Below are 16,936 nucleotides of genomic sequence, written 5' to 3' on the forward strand. Positions count from 1 at the left end.
GTATTATTAAATTTGTGAACAAAGCTTTTCCCTATTTATTTTCTTCATCTTGAAGTCATTTAGATTATGATAACTCCAAGTATTTACTAACAGGCTTGGGCTCTCTAAATTGATATATTTGCACCCCAATTAATTTCAGAGTTTTTTTCATGCCAGTGTTATTGAAGTATTGTGAAGATATTTTTTGTCATGCTGATGACCTGGCTATTGTACTCATCTTTTAGGATAACTTCTTTTACAATGTTTCACTTTAGCTCATAGGCTGATGAAATGCAATATTCATCATTATACTCATTTTATAAATAATCCCCCACTGTTATTTTTTTTAAAAAGGGAGGAGGTATTTCTAAAAAATTTGAGGTAGAGCAAGAACATTGTAGTATTTTAAATCAGCACATTTTTCTAGTTAGATGTGTTTGATATTGTGCTACAATATTTTATTTGTGTGGTAAGTGACATTTTATTTGGGGGGTTTTGTGTCAAAGTCAAATATAAGAGTAATCAAATATCACACTTTAGGAAAGAAACTGACTACTGCAGTAGTCAGGAAGGACTTTTTCTTCCAGTAGTGTACATTGTGGTCCAGAAACATTAAGGTTATGTGGTGGTTAGGCAGGTGCAGGGTATCGAACTAATTAGTTTAATCTTAAAATTTCATATGGCTTTTTTTAGTACCTAGAACTACTACACTGCAAGGATCCATGGGGTCCCAAAACACCCAATACAGTTTCACTGACACAGTTTCACAACAACAGAATTGTTGGGGCTTTTAAAGAAAACAGAGAATGTCCACGAAACACCACGTTACATTGACCTTTGTCTTCGTTCTTAGGTAGCAAATATGTTGGTTGCCATTTAAAAAAAAATTGTCATGTGATAACTAGGGTAACTGTGTGGTAATTAAGTATCAGAGGGGTAGCCGTGTTAGTCTGGATCTGTAAAAGCAGCAAAGAATCCTGTGGCACTTTATAGACTAACAGACGTTTTGGAGCATGAGCTTTCGTGGGTGAATACCCACTTCGTCAGATGCATGTAGTGGAAATTTCCCTGGGCAGGTATATATATGCAGGCAAGCTAGAGATAATGAGGTTAGTTCAATCAGGGAGGATGAGGCCCTGTTCTAGCAGTTGAAGTGTGAAAACCAAGGGAGGAGAAACTGGTTTTGTAGTTGGCAAGCCATTCACAGTCTTTGTTTAATCCTGAGCTGATGGTGTCAAATTTGCAGATGAACTGAAGCTCAGCAGTTTCTCTTTGGAGTCTGGTCCTGAAGTTTTTTTGCTGCAGGATGGCCACCTTAAGGTCTGCTATAGCGTGGCCAGGGAGGTTGAAGTGTTCTCCTACAGGTTTTTGTATATTGCCATTCCTAATATCTGATTTGTGTCCGTTTATCCTTTTCCGTAGAGACTGTCCAGTTTGGCCGATGTACATAGCAGAGGGGCATTGCTGGCATATGATGGCATATATTACATTGGTGGACGTGCAGGTGAATGAACTGGTGATGGTATGGCTGATCTAGTTAGGTCCTGTGATGATGTCGCTGGTGTAGATATATGGGCAGACTTGGCATCGAGGTTTGTTGCATGGATTGGTTCCTGAGCTAGAGTTACTATGGTGCGGTGTGCAGTTACTGGTGAGAATATGTTTCAGGTTGGCAGGTTGCCTGTGGGCGAGGACTGGCCTGCCACCCAAGGCCTGTGAAAGTGTGGGATCATTGTCCAGGATGGGTTGTAGATCTCTGATGATGCGTTGGAGGGGTTTTAGCTGGGGACTGTATGTGGTGGCCAGTGGAGTCCTGTTGGTTTCTTTCTTGGGTTTGTCTTGCAGCAGGAGGCTTCTGGGTACCCGTCTGGCTCTGTTGATCTGTTTCCTTATTTCCTCGTGCGGGTATTGTAGTTTTGAGAATCCTTGGTGGAGATTTTGTAGGTGTTGGTCTCTGTCTGAGGGGTTAGAGCAGATACGATTCTACCTCAGTGCTTGGCTGTAGACAATGGATCGTGTGATGTGCCCGGGATGGAACCTGGAGGCATGAAGGTAGGCATAGCGGTCGGTAGGTTTTTCAGTATAGGGTGGTGTTAATGTGACCATCACTTATTTGCACCGTGGTGTCTAGGAAGTCGACCTCCCGTGTAGATTGGTCTGGGCTGAGGTTGATGTTGGGGTGGAAGCTGTCTCCTTCCCATGGGTCCAGATGATGAAGATGTCATCAATGTAGCGCAGGTAGAGAAGGGGCGTGAGTGGACAAGAGCTGAGGAAGCATTGTTCCAGGTAGGCCGTAAAAATATTGGCATATTGTGGGGCCATGCAGGTGCCCACAGCTGTGCCACTGATCTGGAGATATATATTGTCATCAAATTTGAAATACTTGTGTGTGAGGATAAAGGCACAGAACTCAGCAGCCAATTGTGCTGTGGCATCATCAGGGATACTGTTCCTGACAGCTTGTATTCTATCTGTGTGTGGGATGTTCGTGTAGAGAGCCTCTACGTCCATGGTGGCTAGGATGGTGTTTTCTGGAAGGTCGCCAATGCATTGTAGTTTCCTCAGGAAATCAGTGGTGTCGCGATGTCATAAACCTAGTCCCAGATTTGGACCTTAGCATCCAAAATATGGGGTTTAGCATGAAAACCTCCAAGCTTAGTTACCAGCTTGGACCTGGTAAAGCTGCCACCACCCAAAAAATTAGAGTGTTTTGGGGCACTCTGGTCCCCCCAAACCTTCCCTGCGGACCCCAAGACCCAACTCCCTTGAGTCTCAAAACAAAGGGAAATAAACCTTTTCCCTTCCCCCCTCCAGGTGTGCCTGGAGAGAGACACAGAAGCAAGCTCCGTGAATCTAAACAGAGGGACTCCACCCTCCCCGTTCCCAGTCCTGGAGAACAAAATTACCAAGAGCTAATCTCTCTTCCCCCCTCACCCAGAGGGAATGCAAAGTCAGGCTAGTAAATCTAACACACACAGATTTCCCCCTGACTTCTTCCTCCCACCAATTCCCTGGTGAGTACAGACTCAATTCCCTGGAGTTCCCCACTAAAGAAAAACTCCAACAGGTCTTAAAAAGAAAGCTTTATATAAAAAGAAAGAAAAATACATAAAAATGGTCTCTCTGTATTAAGGTGACACATACAGGGTCATTTGCTTAAAAGAAATATGAATAAACAGCCTTATTCAAAAAGAATACAATTCAAAGCACTCCAGCAACTATAGATATGTAAATACAAAAAGAAAAACAATAGAAACCTTACTGTCTTACTATATTGTACTCACAACTTGGAAACAGAAGATTAGAAAGCAGAAAACAGAAATCACTTCTCATAGCCGAGAGAGAGAGTCAGGCAGAAGACCAAGAACAAAGAACTCACACACAACAAACCCTCCACCCAGATTTGAAAAAGTCTTGTTTCCTGATTGGTCCTCTGGTCAGGTATTTCAGAGTACTTCTTTTCAGGGGTAAGAGACATTAACCCTTAGCTATCTGTTTATAACACACGGAGATAGCTGGGAGTGCTGATGACATAGGGTCTGAGTAGAGTCCACATATCCAGACAGTCCTTCAGTGAGAGTGCCAATGCCCGAGATGATGGGGCGCCCAGGATTTCCGGGTTTGTGGATCTTGTGTAGTAGATAGAATAACCCTGGCTGGGGCTCTAAGGATATGTTGATTTGTTCTGGTGTTAGTGTAGGAAGTGTCCTGAGTAGATGTTGCAGTTTCTTAGTGTATTCCTCAGAGGGATCTGAGGGAAGTGACCTGTAGAATTTGGTGTTGGAGAGTTGTCTGGCCTCCTTTTGGTAGTCAGACCTGTTCATGATGACAACAGCACCTCCTTTATCAGCCTCTTTGATGATAATGTCAGAGTGGTTTCTGAGGCTGTGGATGGCATTGCGTTCTGCACAACTTAGGTTATGAGGCAAGCGATGTTGTTTTTCCACAATTTCTGCCTGTGCACGTCGGCGGAAGCATTCAATGTAGAGGTCCAGACTGTCATTTCGACCCTCAGCAGGAGTCCATGTGGAGTTCTTCTTCTTGTGCTGTTGGTGGGAGGGTACCTGTGTATCAGTGCGCTGTTCAGTGTTGTCCTGAAAGTATTCTTTGAGTCGGAGACGGCGAAAGTAGGCTTCCAGGTCGCCGCAGAACTGTATCATGTTGGTGGGGGTGGCAGGGCAGAAAGAGAGTCCCCGAGATAGGACAGACTTTTCTTCTGGGCTGAGTATGTAGTTGGATAGATTGACGATATTGCTGGGTGGGTTGAGGGTACCACGGTTGTGGCCCCATGAGGCAGGTAGGAGTTTAGACAGCTTATAGTCCTTTTTCCTTTGCAGAGAGGTGAAGTGAGTAATGTAGATCTCCTGTCTTATTTTAGTGAAGTCCGTTTGTATGGAAGTTTGGTTGTTAATGAGAGTCTCCAGGTTGGAGAGCTCTTTTTTGATGTTTTCCTGTTTGCTGTATAGGATGCTGATCAGGTGGTTCCTCAGTTTCTTTGATAGAGTATGGCATAATCTCTCACTGTGGTCTGTGTAGTATGTAGATAGCAGTGGATTTTTTACCTTTAGTCCATTTGGTATGATGTCCATCCGTTTGCATTTGGAAAGGAAGATGATATCTGTCTATATCTGTGCAAGTTTCTTCATGAGGTTGATGGATTTCCACTCCATACAGCTAAATGCAGTGCCTTGCATGGTGTCAAGTATCAGAGGGGTAGCCTTGTTAGTCTGAATCTGTAAAAGCAGTGGTAATTGTTATTTACTATTCTAATTTAGAGGATGAGCTTGGCAAATGCTGGCTTTTTAAGCATGCCCACTATAGCTGGCACATAGCATACTGTGAGTATATTTGAGACATTTATCACTGGCACTGTTGAGATATGACATGATGCCATTGTCATGTCTCACAGTACTCTTACCCTGTGCAAGTTCTATGGAATCTGGCAATGGATTCTGTATTTGCATATGTCGTAGTGGGCAGTACTGTAACATGAGCACAGTGATGGGAGTGTAAAGGACAGAATGGCAGCCTTGACTTTGAATTTCCACACGTTTGTTGCTTTTGTTACAACCTTAATGTAATATTTTGTGTGTTATTAATAATACTCGGTAATCTTTCAATTTATAGCATAAGACTAAGCAGTGATCAATCTTTATTAACTTCATAATCTGTGGAATACGTTATATTTATTTTAAATGCAAGCTTTCAGATACTCTTTTAAATATTAATGACTGGTCTCCAGTAGTCAGCATAAATAGGATTTGCATTAGCACTAGTCATATCATATTGAGTGCCTCTGATGTCAACTATTCTGTGTACTAATATCTGACATCATCTCCCGAGGTCACTGACAACTTTGACCTTTATTCTCATGCATGGTTTCTGTAGTCTCAGAAGCTCTTTTGAATTGATTTGAAATTTTGACTCTTCCCTTTATGAGGCAGTAAAATTGATAATTATTCAGATGGGAACTGAGTGCTGAGTGAAAAATCAATTCCACTCGCTCTCTGCAGCGTATAAAATTACTTCTGAGTCTGCTGGACTGAACGGATGGCCAAGGTAAAAGCAGCAGGCAGGAATAGTAGAGAGGATTAGCTGGCCGGAGCTAATAGCCTAAAGGGATGGCTTTTGAGATGAGGGAGTGGGCCGGTTGGGGGTTATTATTAGCAGTGATGGGACTCATTGATCATATGTTTACATCAGGTTTCCATTGGGTTATAAATCAGCCCTGAATAGAAACGGAACTCAAGGCCTTGCATCTTACCAGAGGGACAAGATATTAGATTATTCTCATTTTCACACTCAGATGAAAAGTGAGCCATTGATTATTCATCGGCTGGCCATTAAACACTGGTTTTATAGATGATTTGACTATCATGGAGGCTAATGAACAAGGTTGCTGCTTCATAACTAGAGGTCTCAGTTTTCAAGACATCTGTGTCGGTTAAGTAATGCATAACCCTATTAAAAGGAATGGGTTACAAATTGCTTAACAGTGCTGAAAAACTAGACCCTAATGACTAATTGTGCTTTGAGTTTAGAGAGGTTTGTCAGCTCTTTAAACTAAACTGATGCAATGATACTGTAATTATTTACTAGTTAGATCATTTTTTCAGCTTGATTCTCTGGAATCATAATTAGATATTTAAAAGTTTCTACTGGATCATGAAGAGTATCTCATCTAAAGTTGTTTAACATGCTGTGACTCTAGAATATCTTGATCAAATGATTTTCTTTTTGTATCAGACAAATTGAAATGTACCTCAGTTTTCTCATCCATAAAATGGGATTGATGATATTTCCCTACAAATCACTTTAAGGTCCTCTGAGGAAAGATGCAATTCAGGTTCAAAGAGTTATTATTCGTGATGATATAACAGGCTTCACAAGGAAAATAATAGAGGTGTTATGGCAGTGAGGCACATATTCATACTATCTCTAGGCACATATAGCCTCTTATTTTGTGTCCCGATATTTTTCTCTCATTAACAAAGAGAATTATCAATGCACGATGCTGCCTAATCTCATTTTTAAAAAGTTAACTTAATCATTGTGTGATTTATGTCATTGACAGCCTGTTAGAAGAGTTTGTGACAGGTGTTGTCAGTGATGGTACATACATTGCCTTGTGCTTAGTATAGAAAAGAAAATATGCCTCTATTAAATAAAATTCCACAAGTGACTTAATCACAGTAAAAGCTTGAAAAAAGGAGTACATATGAGATTGAATGTTTAGTAATGGATAGCAGTGGGCACCAATCTGCTAGTGTCTCAAGGGTAAAAAAAAATGTGCAGATTATTTAGGATTAACAGAAATATTAAAATATTTGCATTAACTGCAATCTGTTGATAGGTATTCATTTAGTTATGCCTTAGAGTGGAAAATCCCGGTGGGGTAGGCAGTTGAGATAGTGTGCTTGGAGGGAGAGCAGTGGGGTTTTAAGAGTTGTATCTGTTTAGTGTAGCTGGTCCTGTCTGCTAGATTAATAGAATAAAATAAAATTGTGTAGAATGAACATCCTTATTGGAGTTGCCGTTAGCAGCATAACTGCAAGAGCTGCGTAAACAACACCTTCCACATACCCAGAATGAGCCCATTCTAAGAGGCAGTATTACTGATGTGATTTTAATTTTACATTCTTAGCTAATGTCACTCTAAAGAGTTCCAGTCTTATGTAATGATAACACAGCTTCTTTGAAACAAATCGCTTCATGTTTTTATGTGCTGTGCAGCTCTTTGGTTCAAGCCAAGGCTAAAAAAGCCAACATGTCTTTCTATTTTTTTAAACCAATTGCATTTAACTACAGATTTTGAATAGGGGACATGAACTATAGGGAATGCTTTGGAAACCACATTCATTCTTTTCTGCAGTCAGTCAGTCAATTAAAATTATTTTTCTATAGTGCTTTTCATGCCATGTATCCCAAAGTGAATTACAACAAAAAGGAAATCAGCTGCCTTTTTGTTGTTGTTTCCTGTGCTTAGATTGAAGTGGTATTGTTAAGCATTTTGACATACTGTATGGTACATTTTTCATACTTAAAATTCTGATTCCATTTCATTGTAGTAAGCAGCAGGAGAAGCAACAGCATACTTAATAGATGCTGTGAATTTACATGAGGATTTAGAGGAGACCTGTCTCACTTGGGAACACTCTAAAATATGTCATTAATAAAATGTGTTAATGTTTCTGTCTGATGTTTTTCATAATTAGCACACACACAAAAGACCACACATATTTGTGTTTAGGCAAACGGCATCTGTCTCACATCCTTTTGTGCTTAGCTGTGCAGTCAGACAGCTGAAATTGCACAATCCGAAGTCATTTTTGGGGTAACAGAGTGTTGTCATGAACCCAAGTTGACCACTTTACTACTGGTTCACTGTAGGAGAGAAAGCTGGGCAGGAAGAAGGGAAATTCTTACTGAAAAGCGAGTGTGAAGAAATTGAAAAAACCAGGGGAGTCACTGGCAAAGTAAATGATTGGTTGCTTGTGAAGTCCCTCTTTAATGAACATCTTCCCATACTTAAGAAGAGAAAGATGTCTTTTATCTTATGGCTCCACCTCATTTTGTTGCATACAATTAGCCATGACATTGGGTTGGGGAAGTCTCATTGTTCATGTATCCAGTTTAGACAGGGCCGACGCAACCACTAGGCAAACTAGGGCAACCGCCTAGGGCGCCTAGTGGTTGAGGGCCTAAAAGCCCGCTCAGGCGAGGAGGTGGAGTGGAGGTGAGCTGGGGCGGGAAGGGGTGGGGAGGGCCGCCCGCAGTAACTGGGGAGGGGGCGGCGCACAGGAGAACCGCTCCCCGCCCTAGATCACCCCCACTCTGCCTCCTCCGCTGAGCACACAGCCCCTGCTCTAATTCTCCTCCAGTCGGCGCCGCAAGCCTGGAAGGGGAGGAGGATTAGAGCAGCACTGGCTTGCTCAGCGGAGGTTAGCTGCCACGGCAGGCAGTGTTAGCTGCCGCGGGGGGGGCAATGTTAGCTGCCGCGAATGGAGCGGGGTTAGCGTGAGGGGGGCTCGCCAGGCGGGGTTAGCTGCCGCAGAGTGTGTGGGGCGCCCCAGGCAGGATTAGCTGCCATGGAAGGGGGCTCCCCAGGCGGGGTTAGCTGCAGGGGGGGTAGCTGCTGCGGGGGGACTCCTCTGGTGGGAGGGGCAGGTGGGCATGGTTAGCTGCCACGGGGGGGTGCAAGGTGGAAGTTTCGCCTAGGGCACAAAACTTTCTTGCACCGGCCCTGAGTTTAGAAGCATATAAGGGATATCTTGAGTGTAGATTTCAGATTCCAAACTGGCCATGAAATATTTCACAACAAATCTTCCCTTATAAAATTCCCAGTGAGTGGTTGTGCACCATGAATTCAGGTGATTCAGTCATTGACTCTAATTCACTAAATATATGTGTTGCCATAATCACGGAGGGACCAATCTTTTTTCTTTAGCCTAGAGAAGAAGTGTGGCCTTATGATGAAAGGGACACCACTTCCCTTTCTGTTTTCTTTGGTCTGTCACATAGCAATGTTATTTTTAAATAAGTAGATGGGAGCCTAAAAGCACAAATATGAGACAAGGACTCAGAACCAGGTATAGTGCCGTAAACGACAACTTAACAGTCATGTTTTGAGGTGTTGGTGTCTTTTGCTCAACCTCTTAGCTTATCAGTGGAAGAGCTGTTCTTTGGTTTTTAAACTAGAAATATTTGTATTTTAAATTATGCCCGTCCTGTAAAATTGTTATGAAGGTAGCATGCTAGTCCCATCTGAGAATGTTCAGGCATCATCTGCATTTGACCTTTGCAATTGTCTGCTTTTTTTAGCCACTTTCCCCCAAAGACCTTAAGGACATTTACAAACATTAATGAATTAATTCTCACAACCCTGTAAGGTATGTAAAGAATATATCAGAGTCACTTTCCCCACCACAGAAATATGGCCATCTCTAAAGTAGGATGTGGTAATTGTTCAACAGAGCTGGATTTCAGACACGTTTTCATGCTCATCTGTTTTTTGGGGCTTTTCATTGAAGGGTGTTTTGAGGTATTTGGGGCAGTTGATGGGCAGGGCCGGCTCTAGGTTTTTTGCAGCCCCAAGCAAAAAAAGAAGAAAAAACTCCAAGAGCACAACTGCCAAAGGGGGGGAAAAAAACAGAATGCTATTCCTGGAATTGTGCCGACCCAAGCATGTACTTGGTTTGCTGGTGCCTAGAGCCAGTCCTGTTAATGGAGGAGGACTACTGTGGTATGATGGGTAGATTATATGGGTCACGATGTTTAATTTTATATGTTTTAATGTTGCATAGGTGCTCAGAGCTTTGATTAGGTAACTAAAAAAATCTAAATAACATAAACAGTAAAGCTACATTGAGCAACAGCTTAGGACAGGAAAGTAAACAATGCAATATCTAGTTGTAACTAAAGGCAGATCTGGATATTATTAAAATCAAAAGTGCCTTCCAAATTGCCATTTTCCTTCTTTTAATACATTTAATTATGTGGTATTTGTTTTTCCCGTAGACTTCAATAAAGTATATAGCCAGTGTGGAGCCACTCACACTAAACAAAATAAAAACATTGGGGAGATTTATAACACATACTCTTTGGACCATGCAGAAAAATCCATGGGGAAATTCCAGTGTATGCATATGTAATTAAAAGGAAATAGAATAATACTCAGAGGGTTCAGTTCTGAAAAGTGCTGAGCACTTTCGCACCCCAATCCAGTCAAGTATTTAAGCACGTGCTTAATTTTAAGTGCCTGAATAGTCCCACTGTAGTGAAACTGTTTCTGTGTTTAAAGTTAAGCATATGCTTAAATGCTTTGCTGGAATAAGGCTGGCAGAACTGAGCCCTAAATGACTTGATACAACAATGAGAGATTTTCACAAGGACATCTGTTTTCAGCCTCTTAGCACAGCTTAAAACTGTGATCCAATAGTATCATAACTTGCTTTATTAATTGAAAGGGATGGAAATATACCAGATGTAGCCCAAGCCAGCAGAGACTTGGGTGGCTAAGCAACAGAAAAGATACCATATTGAGCGAGCCAAAATTCAGTCTCAAAGTCATTTATTTTAACCAGTGACAATACATTTAGACTCTAGTGTTTCAGCTTTGATTGATGGTTTAATATCATATATAATTTTTTTAATGAAGGAAAACCATTTAAATGTGTTAACATGTACACTAGTAGTCTTCCATGTACATAACTGCATTTAATCGTTACTCGGATTGTTTTTGTGCTTGTGTAATTTGTATCAGTAAGATAACTATGTCAGAGCCATCTCATCTTAATGAAAAATATGGTTTTGTTTGCTTTTTACCTAGCTCTAACTGCATATATGTAGATGCATCAGTAACTTCAATATAAAATGTAATGCTAACCATCCAGTTATCACTACACTGGAGTGCTGTTAATTATGAAATTAAAAAAATACACAGGAGCCTAGTCCTCTTTCTGGTGCTGTTTTGTTTAGTGCTATGCCTTGATTCAATATTAGGTATGAATTAAAGCATTTGATTTTAAGAATTTTAACACTAAACTACATAATTAAGTTTTATTATCTATGTACCCGAAGACTGCATGCTCTTATTAAAGGTGCTAAATCAAAATGAGAATCTCTTCCTAATCGTTCAGATTGAGACAAAGTTAACACAGGCAGGTCTTGGGGTGGATGGAAGTTTAGTTCCATGAAGTAACAAGTATTGTACAGAATGCATGTATGGAAACAAAAAGCCATAATTTGGCTTGCAGGATAAACTGCTAGAGGTGTCAGTGTAGGATGTGTACCCTAAGGCTAGGCAGCTGGTGTATGTATGCTTTTGTTTATCAGTTACTGGTTTATGTAGCCTTTAGGCCAGCACATGAAACAATCACTCCTGCAGGGTCAGCTGCTGGTCAGAAGCAAAGTAAGAAAAGACTTTGCGTTAAAACACGTCAGCCATAATTTTAGTGCAGCTGGCACCTGCTACTGGTGCACAGCAGGAGGGTTAAAGGTCAAAGAGGCAGTTGTTCTAAACTCAGTGATGGCTTAAAGGGACTTGTAGATTAATCTGCTTTATTAACTTCTGTATATTAGATAACTATTGCAATGAATGACAGTCCGTCCTTCTGAATAAGTCCCATCACCTCTTTCACTTTTAAATTGGCTTTTGAGTAGTGAATATTAAATAGAATGCATTTCAGGATAATTAAATGAAATCATTAGGATGATGTTTTACCATCATATCTATACATTTATTGTGTATTTATCGTGTATTACTTACCATTCATTGCTTTTGCATGAAAAAATAAGCCAACATTTTTCAATTACAGAATAAAAAAACTGACTGTAGTTCTCAATAAGCTTGTCTTTGTATGCTATGTAAATACTTTCAAAATAGCAAATACATACACAGAAAAGTGTAACAAATATTTATTCTTTATTTTTGCAATGCATTGTAATACTTGAGCACTTTAAAAATGTTTAACTTTGGCCATACTTCATTCATTTGTTACATAACGCAAAGACTTCAGAAAAACATTTCAGTGCTACTTTAAAAAAAAATTATCATCTCCATTTAGCAGGTTTGAACCAATGTTGTGAATAGTGCCACTCATTTTGTCAGGGCAGTGTGGTTTTCCAAAATCCAATTAGCAGTGGTATTTTCTGTCTAGAAATAATACAGTATTGTACCAAAATGAGTAAGGAACAGTGACTTTCCCTTTTGTGTTTTTTACCACTTAACTGATGATCTGCCACTGACAGATATTTTTGCCAAGTGAATGCTGGGGTAGATTCTCTATGAACAAAAATCAACTTACTCCAACAAATCAAGTTGAAATTTCTGGGTAAATACTTGCATAGAAGGTTGCTTAGTTGCTATTGGACACCACTGGATTGTCCTGCCCAATGCAAGGTGCATAGTGAATAGGACTAGGCTCATGTAGAGATGCAGTAGTCAGTGCGGCAAGGACTGTTATGGAGCCCTTCTCTGTTCAGTACATAATCTGGAAAACTTTTTGCACCAGGTAAGAAAAGGTTTTATAGTGTTGTGAAAAACTTTCTGCGCCAGGCACACAGTTTTCAAAAGTCCATGTACACTGAATAAGTTCAGTATTGCGTGGAACCATGATCCATTCACTGCACAGTTCACTGCACTACGAAAGAGACTTAAGGAGCTCTGCCTCCTAATCAACCTTCACAACTGTGTATTAGTTGAGGCCCCTCTCCTTCGTATACAGGGCATAGCTAAATAGGAGAAACACAGGTCTCCTGTGCAAGAGAACAAGTAAAAGGCACCTTGATATTGGATATCTTCTCCTTTCAAGGGGGAAGATAAGTCCATTATGTGACTATTAATACCTTTAGTGGCAAATAAGAACGTAGGGGCTGCCATACTGGGTTAGACATGGGACTGTTCAGCTTGGAAAAGAGATGACTATGCAGAGGAGTAAAGGAGGGTATATTAGAGGGCTATAAAATCGTGAATGGTGTGGAGAAAGTGAATAAAGAAGTGATATTTACTCCTTCACATAGCACAAGAACCAGGGGTCACCCAATGAAATTAATATGCAGCAAGTTCCAAACAAATGGAAGGAAGTACTTCCATACCATTGGACATCGTTGGTTTCCTTCTCAACCTCTTACAGTCCCACTCTATACTTTTTTGAGCTAAGGCTACCAGAACTGGACACAGCATTCAAGGCATGGATGCTCAATGAATTTACGTAGTGTCATTATGATATTTTCTATCTTATTTTCCATCCCTTCTCTAATAGTTTCTTAATATACTGTTACCCTTGTTGTCTAATAGCTAATTTAGAACCCATCATTATATATGGATAGTTGGGATTGCTTTTTTCAATGGGCATTACTGTGCACTTATCAGTGTTGAATTTCATTTGCCATTTTGTAGCCCTGTCACCCAGTTTTATGAGTTCCCTTTCACAAATGTCTTAACCAAGCTTCTAAGAGACAAATATTAATAGATAACAGAAGCCCGTAGTGATCAAGGTAGATTTGGTTTCCAGTAACAAAAGACATAGACCCAGAGAATTCCACTAGGATTATAGTTTGGATATCGGCAATTTCAGTGACTGTGATCATGAAATGACAGATTTCATTTATTCTAAGGATAGGAAGGAATGAGAGGAGCAGAATAAGGAGAATGGAAATCAAAAAAGAAGATTTTAACAAGCTTAGAGAACTGGTACATAAGGTCCCATGGGAAGAATATCTAAGGGAAAAAGGAGTTCAAGAGATCTGGCAGTTCTTCCAGCAGACAATATTAAAGGCACAACTGCAAACTATTCTGATGCAACGGAAAGATAGGAAGAATAGTAAGAGGCCAATATGGCTCCATCAGGAGCTCTTTAATGACTTGCTGAAAAGGACCTGGAGGTTATAGTGGACCATAAACTAAATATGAGTCATCAATATGATGCAGCTGCAAAAAAGGCTACCATGATTCTGGGATGTATTAACAGGAGTGTTGGATGTAAGACACAGGAGGTAATTGTCTCACTCTGCTGGACGTTAGTGAGGCCCCAGCTGGAATACTATGTCCTGGTGTTCTGAGCACCACACTTTAGGAAAGATGGACAAATTGGAGAAAAAAAAATCCAGAGGAGAAAAACAAAAATGATTAAAGGTTTAGAAAACCTGACCTATGAGGAAAAGTTTAAAAAAAAAATAGGCATGTTTTGTCTTGAGAAAAGAAGTCTGAGGCTCGGGGACCTTATAACAGTTTTCCAATATGTAACAGGCTTTTATAAAGAGGAAGGTGATCAGTTGTTCTCCTGGTCCATTGAAGGTAGGACAAAAAGTAATGGATTTAATCTGCAGCATGGAGATTTAGGTTAGACATTATGAAAAACTTTCTAACTATAAGGGTGGTTAAGCTCTGGAACAGGCTTCAAAGGGAGGTTGTGGAGTCCCCATCATGGGACACATTTAAAAACAAGTTGGACAAACACCTATCAGGGATGGCCTCAGTTTACTTGGTCCTGCCACAGCACGGGAAGGGCTGGACTTGATGACTTCTCGACATCCTTTCCAGCCCTGCATTTCCATGACTCTATGATCCGTGGTCCATTAAAACTAATGTATTTTTCTTTACCTGACCCCATCACCCCTCTCCTTCTTGCTGCATCGCTTCTAAGAGATTAGACTAATTAAATACACTTAAATTAGATTAAATTTTCAATAAGGGGCTCTCAGATCCTTCTAACAGCTCACAAAAAGCTCACTAGGAAAATGCGTAACTCTGAAGGGAAGATATGCATACAGGTGAGACACACTGTAGTTCACTGCATAATTTCGTAAGAGAGTATTTCCCATGAAGAAAGTCTAAATTTGACTTGGATACACTACACCTGAGTGGTTCAGCTCTTCCCACCACCCTTCCAGTTTGGCAATGCCTCGGTATCAATTTGTTAATAAATCATGTTACTTTCTTCTTTAGTACTTTTATTATGTTCTCATTTTAGAGAGATGTTTGATTGTGTTTCACTTTAACAAATACACTTTTTTTAAAAGTGACATGCTTAAACCATTAACTTTGTTTTTTATTAGATAGCTTCATTTAAGAAAAATTTCTCTTAAAGCCTCATATATTATTTTTCCACCAATTACTTCTTGGGAAAAAAGGATTTTTAGATTCTGCCTTTAAAAATTTTGGGCTCGATTTTCCGTTGGGTCTAAACTCCTCAAGGTGAAGGCAGGGTCAGTTACAGCTCTCTGATTCTGTAGTGGCTTGACCCTGTTGTGTGTTTAAAGCAGCCTAAGAACTGCTCTAACTTATGCCACTGGAATGTGGTCTCTAGGGGATTTTTACTCCAGTGAAGTATTAATCAAGCTTAGCACTCCTTCACAATGCTCCTCTCTTCCCTAACACAAATACCCTGTGCCGGTGGGCAGCACAGCCTGTGCAGGAGTCAGCTCTGCCCGAAAAGGATTCTCTGCTGGTGAGTTACAAGAATCCAGTCCCTTTGCATCACTACCAAAGCAGTACAAACAGAGCCGTAGCCAAAATACAGAATCTGGTCCTTAAGTTATCTTAGTTTACTGCTGAACTCCCACAGAGCTCCCCTTAAAATTAATCAGTTAATTAGAGTTAGTGTAGTCTCCTGTCAAAATCTTTTTAGCATATGTAAAATAATCTTCCATAGATACTTAAAGGATTTAAGTCCATCGGAAAAAATTCAGAAGGAAGTTTGCGAGAGACGTTAGCTCTTGAAAAGTTGAGTGTCAAACTGCAGGGGTAATGTGTTTAGGAGGAAATATAATATTCAGTTCACTTTGTTTTGATGATTGCATGAAATAGCCTTGTGCTATTATCCTTTGTTGTTATTGTGAAAAGTGATATTCACTAAGAAATGTTGTGGTGACTATAAAAGATAAAGTAGTAGCTTAGTTATTACCATCTTTATCACCTATCTGTCATCTATGTTTATTTAGAATAGCTTCTGGTACAGTGCAGTTCATCATTGATTTACTTTATCAAACATGTTCTTAATTATTTCTTTAAAATAGTTGCAAATGACAAATACATTCTATAGAAATTAAGATCAATGTGTGAACAATTTGAAAATAGAAGAAGGGCTTAAATGTATTGGATAATTTATTGGAGATTAATAATTTGATCGGCTTTCCCTAAATATCATGTTGTTGCGCTACTCTGATGCAGTCAAGTAGGATTACCATAGTTTGCTTAGACCACTGTCTCTCATGCTGACCGATAATGTCTTGTTTCCTTATACTCTCTGTGTCTGTAGCCATCTGGTGTCTGTTCTCTTATCCTTAGATTGGAAATTCTTTGGAGCAGAGACTGTCTTTTTGTTCTGTGTTTGTACAGTGCCTAGCACATCAAGGACTTTATCCATAACTGGAGTGTCTAGGTGCTATGATAATACAGATAATAAATAATAATAATTTTGGAAGAGAGTGTTGTTGAAGGGTTAGAGAGGGAATTGGAAGTCAGGACTGGTGGGCTCTATATATTGCTTTGCCCCAAACTCACTGAGATACCTTGGGCTAGTCATTTAGGGTATGTCTACATTGCTGCTGGGAGCATGCCTTCCAGCCCAGGTAGACACATGCACTATCTCTGTTGGAGGTAGCAGGCTGAAAACAGCAGTGTGGATCTTGTGGCAGAGGCTAGCTGCCTGAGTAAAAGCCCACCTGGGTCCTTGGGTCCATACTCAAGTAGCTAGCCCCAGCTTCCCCCTGTGCAGCAATATCCACACTGCTCTTTTTAGTCTGCTAGCTTGAGTAGAACTAGTGCAGGTCTGTCTACCTGGGTGGGGAGGCACTATCCCAGCTGTAGTGAGGACATACCCTTAGTGCTGCCTTTTTTTTTTTTTTAATAGACTCATAGACTCTAGGACTGGAAGGGACCTCGAGAGGTCATCGAGTCCAGTCCCCTGCCCTCATGGCAGGACCAAATACTGTCTAGACCATCCCTAATAGACAT

At 40.4% G+C, this 16,936-nt stretch overlaps 2 protein-coding genes across 4 annotated transcripts in view; one reads left to right on the forward strand and one right to left on the reverse strand.

Moving 5' to 3' along the window:
* Nucleotides 1-16,936, forward strand: part of RANBP17 (RAN binding protein 17) — a 267,568-nt gene that overhangs the window by 220,014 nt on the left and 30,618 nt on the right. The gene's annotated exons all lie outside the window — the stretch shown is intronic.
* Nucleotides 1-16,936, reverse strand: part of LOC127055633 (uncharacterized) — a 75,348-nt gene that overhangs the window by 56,185 nt on the left and 2,227 nt on the right. The gene's annotated exons all lie outside the window — the stretch shown is intronic.

Source organism: Gopherus flavomarginatus, chromosome 7 (assembly GCF_025201925.1).
Source record: "Gopherus flavomarginatus isolate rGopFla2 chromosome 7, rGopFla2.mat.asm, whole genome shotgun sequence".
Taxonomy (NCBI): Eukaryota; Metazoa; Chordata; order Testudines; family Testudinidae; genus Gopherus; species Gopherus flavomarginatus.